At 40.8% G+C, this 5,922-nt stretch overlaps 1 protein-coding gene across 12 annotated transcripts in view; it reads left to right on the forward strand.

The window, feature by feature from the left end:
• The window catches only part of rbm47 (RNA binding motif protein 47), a 37,526-nt gene that overhangs the window by 13,239 nt on the left and 18,365 nt on the right, over positions 1-5,922 (forward strand). The window contains exon 1 of one of the 12 annotated variants that reach the window (XM_050043950.1): positions 4,049-4,249. The exons of 10 other annotated variants lie outside the window; for them this stretch is intronic. The gene's annotated coding sequence lies outside the window, so the exon portion shown is untranslated. Of the gene's footprint in view, positions 1-4,048; positions 4,250-5,922 lie in introns of those variants that run through there. One more of the 12 variants, XM_050043953.1, reaches the window with a different exon arrangement.

Raw genomic sequence — 5,922 nt, forward strand, 5'->3', positions numbered from 1 at the left:
CTCAGTGACCGTTGCAAAGCTGTTTGTGTGCAGCTTCTTATAGTTGTGTGTGGGTTCATATTGGACCAGTCGGGCCAGTTCCCCCATGTCTCTCTGTCTGTCTCCGTTAACACCACGCTGATGGCTATCTTCACAGCTGTCTGCATTCTTCAGTGCATGACTTGTGTCTTTATTACTTTTGTATTATTCTCATTATCATGATTGTAATGTTGTTGGATTGTGTTTTTCATTTTTTTACTAACTGTGAGAACTTTCTCATCAGAGAGGGCTCTCTTTTGTAAGCAGATTGAAGTGTTCAACTTAAATCTATTCAAGTGTTTGTCTACAACCATAACTCGTCCTGTAGGCACCCATAAAAGGATGCTGCTGTATTAATAAATAGTGAATGACAATAAAATAAAACACAGCTAATGATATAAAATGCATCTTCATTGGAGAAGTCAGAGGTGTAGACTCGAGTCACATGACTTGGACTTAAGTCAGAATCAAATGACAAATCTGATGACTATAGACTTTTTCTTGCCTTGGGAAGCATATGCATGGTGGAAATTAATTTAGTACATTTACTTAAGTACTGTACTTCACTTCAAGTTCAAGATTCTTTTAATTTGTATTTCTGTTTAATGCTTCAATACTTTTACTCCTCTACATCTAAGAGGTAAATGTTTTACTTTTTACTGCACTACATTTGCGTGACAGCTTTAGTTAGGATTCAGATTACAGGTTTTCATCCCCTTCCTGTCCAGTGAAAACCCCGGTATTACTAGATATGTTGATTTTAAATGTTTGAGATGAACAGGACACACGCTACAAACATATGTTGATCTTATAGGGAACATTTTACAACCCAGTACTTTTACTTTTCATACGTTAAACACAATTTGCTGAAGTATGGTTTTGAATGCAGGACTTGTAACTGTGGTGGAGTAATTTCATAGTGTAGTCGTAGTACTTTTACTGAAGTAAACAATCTGAATATTTCTTCCACCACTGCCAATATGTAGTATTGAGCTGTACAAATAAACTCTTTACTTGACTTAATGTGTGTGTGTGTGTGTGTGTGTGTGTGTGTGTGTGTGTGTGTGTGTGTGTGTGTGTGTGTGTGTGTGTGAGAGAGAGACAGTGCATTTGTATGATATAGTGTGCTGGTAATAAAGTAATCTTGGTCGCTGAATCATGCTCTCCTCCACCTTTAAAACAGCTTTATGGCTGCGTATGGCCTTCACTCCAGCCTTATTACACCCTGTTAGACTAGAGAATACATTTCTCCATCTCTAAACTTTGAACTGGCTATCTCCATATACTGTGTGTGTGTGTGTGTGTGTGTGTTGCCAAAAAGGCAAGAATCAGTGATTGCATGTCCTTCATTAACAGAGTCATTGGTTAATGTGTTACTTGTACAATGGCAACAGCACACACACATGCTCACACACACTTGTGCTGGAGTAGAACGACACCCCGTCTGATAAGAGCATACAGGTCTCGTTCTCCCCTTAAGGGCTGTTTAAGGTTATGTACACTTCCACACATTGTCAGCATGATCTACTTCCTATTCTCTCCGACCCTCTCTGTGTTTCTGGCAAATATGACTGGAATGTGACAGCTTTAGTCTTGTTTGAATTGTCGTTTATCTCCATTGTGTGTGAGAATGTCAGTCAAAGTGACTTTCAGTTCATACTTAATGCACCCTGGGAAAAAACAAGCATGTTAAGTGGACAGAAATTCAAGGTGTACAAATGCCCTGAGTGGTTACATTGCAGCCTGTTTCGCCACTGTTGGCTGCAGTCAATACCAGACCAATTTTAAATTTTTTTGTCCTCATTAGTCAGTTTGACACAGAAACATGGTAAAATAAGGTCCAGGTTGAAAAATACTGAAGTTTCCCTTTAATACCTGGATCACTCAGAAGAGGTCCATTTGCACGCTGTGGCAAAAACATAAATATGTTGTTTGAAGAACAAAGAAACATTTGGCTACCATGCTGATGAAATACTTTGATTATCACGCATGGATGGTTTACTCAATGGACCTACCAAGCATAGGCCCCCTGGACTTCACCAGCAAAACGTCACGCGAAGAGACACCTACCAACCCAGAAGAGCACAAAGAAACAAAAAACAACCACAAAGAGACAGAAAAGGACCTGAAAGAGACAGAAAACAACTACAAAGAAATGCAAAACAGCTGTACAGGGGCTAAAGAGACTCACAACGACTGCGAAACGGAATAAACAACCTCAAAATCACACAAAATGACCACAAAGAGACTTAAAGCAGCTACAAAGAGATACAAGGCGACCACAAAGAGACACAAAACCACAGAAATGTGTAACAACTACAAAGAGTCACAAAACAACAACATAAAGAGGCTCAACAACTATAAAGTCTGTGTGTCTTGCTCATGTGTGGAGGAGGTTGTGGGGCCTTCTGCATGTCTGTGTCCAGGGACCCGTTGTCTCATAATCCGCCCGTGTTATCAAGCCACGCTAGCATTCAAAGCAGCTGCAAAATCCAAAGTAATCCCAGTAAAACCTGTAAAATTCAGCCGTCAACAGATTTATCCCAAAAATGCCTCAGGCAGAGATTAGGTAAAGTCATCTCTTCTGATTTATGTCCTTTCTCTGCACTGTTTGAATTACTGAGTCTTTATTGACCTACATGTTTTTTTGTCTAACAAGCCTGAAGATATTCAAAAAAGTAAATATTTAGTTTGATGAAACATGGAGGTTCTCTGAGTAAAAGTGATCTCAAATACTGCCAGCTGAAGTGACTGGGATGAAGTGCTGCCACTTGTCCACACTCTCAAGGACTGGCCATATTTGTCAATCCACCACTGTGGTCTGGGCTGATATATCTTTGTAACTACTGGATGGATTGCCATGGAATTTGGTAGAGACATTCATGGTTCCCAGATGATGAATTCTACCAAATATGGTGATCCTCTGACCTTTATTCAAATCAAAGTTTTTAGTTGCCCAATACTCCCTGGTTTATGATCAAATACCTCCAAAACTGATGGCTTACTGGTAAGCCATCAGAACTGATACTCTTACTGGACAAAAGCCCACAAACACTTGCTAATAGCTGGCTTTTGCCTTTAATGGGAGAGACAAGACAAGTGACTCTGCCGCAGTCACAGGTATTTTTCAGCTCCAGCTCTCATCAGCAGTGATAAAAACATTACATCTGGGTGAATGCACTAATTTTGCCCCTTTTTCAGCACGATGCAATGACATACTGCCAATAAAATACTGTTCATCTCCATCATTGAACACTGAACGTGCCATTGTCTAATGCAGAGCCGGGTACACTGCTCTGGTCTTCCAGCAATGGTAAAGGAGTCTACAGCTCCATGCTGCTTTCTACTGTTTACTAACCCTGTTTTCTAGAGTGTTTGTGACACTGAACGTGACACACCAGAAATAACACAGAAAGGCATACTCGTCTACTGGCAGTGGGAAATAAGTCTATTACTCATTTTTAACAGGCTTTCCTGTGTGTAAAAAACCTGCAAGTACGCGTAGACTCCTTTACCATATTTTTGGTGTAAAAAGAGTATAACATGGTTTACGTGGTAAACATACCTCCTAAACATCTGCATGTTAGCAGTCTCATGTTAACATTCAGCTCAAAGCACTTTTTTAGGCCTTAACTAGAAAGATGAAAGCGACAACAAGCCGCTAACATGTTGACACTAAATCTTGTTTTAAAAATAGTTTCATTTTTATTCACTGTTCGAATTCTGACTCAGATTATCATTACTATTATTATTCTGGGCTGGTCCATTTTATTTCTGTGAATATGTCTACACACTCAAACACTAGCTCATGACTTTTCCCTGATTGTCGTCAGTCATCACCTTTCGTCACACCCTCTGCCCTTTTATCCCTTTCCTTCTCCTTTGTCTTATTCCTTATCAGCTGAGAGAGAGAGAGAGAGATTGAAAGAGGGAGGAAAAAAGGTGGGGGGTTACCTGTACTGAGTGGCCCCACCTCTCTCTTCATTGAGAATGGGTAAACACTAAACCACCTTTGCTTACCTCCACACTCAAACACCCAGACGCAGGCAGGCAGGCGAGGAGACTCTCTTACTGCTGCAGCGTGTCAACAACAGTGAAGAGTGAATGGACAGAGAGAGAGAGAGTTTTAGACAAGTGTGATTGTTCAAAGTGATTCCCAAAAGCAAAACGTACCGGCATCTGCATCTTTTCGGCCTGCTCATCGATATCTGCTCCTCAGGTTGGGATACAGGTACTGTGTTCATGTCAACCCTCAAGTGTGTTTCGGTCTTTTGCTGAAATCATCTCGTTTAAGTTTCTTTGAAAACTTGTCATCAGTTCTTGTTGTTGCGTCACTCTATCATTTAAACCTTTTGTTTTCTTTAAAATCACTTTTGACCCACAAAACTCTTGTCTTAAAAAAATCAGCTTGTTAGCAAAAGGTTGCACCTCTGAAACTATTGGGTATCTTTATGATGGATGATATGATAGTAAACATGTTGGAAAGCACATTTGTTTGATCCTCTTTATGACCAAACCTTACAGTCTTTTGATGGATTTGTCTTGTTGCCTATTTTCTCTCTTCTCATGGAGGAAATCCATGAGAAGAGACTGTGTCCATGAGACGGACACAGTTACCAAACTCCCCAGTTTCACTGCTTCATCAGAGCTGAAATGATTGGAAACAGACAACAGAGGCACTTAAACCAATCAGATTTAAATGGAGATCAAGATGTCCTTACAATGAAACCAGTGGAACCAGCGGAGTGGCATGGCACTGCATTTGTGTGTGTGTGTGTGTGTGTGTGTGTGTGTGTGTTCAGGGTGGGGGATAAAAATGCTTCAGTGACGATATGGAGAGAGAGGCTGGTAGGCTATTATTATAGGCCATAGACTTCCGGGTTCTCTGTCATATAATATGTGGACTTTTACCCTGGTGAGGAGAGCTGTTTGTTGTGCATGTATGTATGTGTGTGTGTGTGTGTGTGTGTATAAGAGAGAGAGAGAGAGAGAGAGAGAGAGAGAGAGAGAGAGAGAAAATCCAGTGATCTGCTGCTAAATTGAATTAATTTATGTTGCATTCAAGGCTAAACATGCAGTGAACAAATTACATTATTGGCTGCTTTTTATGACTCAGTTCACTTTCATTTGTAAGAGTTCATATAAGTTACAGGTAAACCATTCTTTCATTCAAACCTTTATTTAAGCCTTAAAATTCTTTGAGGTTCCCCCCATTTGCCATAATGTGGAGATAAAACAAATGCTTGGATTGACAGAAATACTATTTCAGTTGCACGTTTCTGACATTGTGCCATTGTAGTCTGACACGTTCTCTTACCTGTGTTTGTTGACTGGGTGGGACGCTGTTTGGTTATAAAAGTGTGCATGAAGGTTAGCTCTTTTCTAAGCCTGCGCAGTGAGTTTGAGAGTAAAGGATGGTGGAAAAAACAAAACAAGGTTATATGCAAATATTTGGGTCTTATTAAGTGGCACCCTTAAGAGGGTGGTGGTGGTGGTGGTGGTGGTGGGTGGGGGGGCATAGCCACCCTGATAAAAATTTCTGCCCGCCTACTGGAGGCCAACATTACTCTCTTTAAGGCATTCATTGGTACCAACCATGAGGGAGCTGAATAATGCTCCAAACATAGGCAACGTTTTTGGAACAACTGGCATGGCCATTTTCAGAGAGGTCTCTTCAACTCTCACCTCAAGATATCTAAGATACTGAACACCAAATTGCTCCAGATGGCTGTTCCATCAGTGTGTGAGTGCGTGTGAATGGTTATTAAGTAGCAGGTGACAACATCTTTGGTAGCCTCAGCCAGCAGTCTATGAATGTGTGTTCACTTCTAGCTTTTGGTTTTGGTGCAAAATTTCAATGTCGGGGGGGGGGGGGGGGGCACTGCTTTTATTGGTAGTGTGTCA

Source organism: Epinephelus moara, chromosome 5, assembly GCF_006386435.1.
Source record: "Epinephelus moara isolate mb chromosome 5, YSFRI_EMoa_1.0, whole genome shotgun sequence".
Lineage (NCBI taxonomy): Eukaryota > Metazoa > Chordata > Actinopteri > Perciformes > Serranidae > Epinephelus > Epinephelus moara.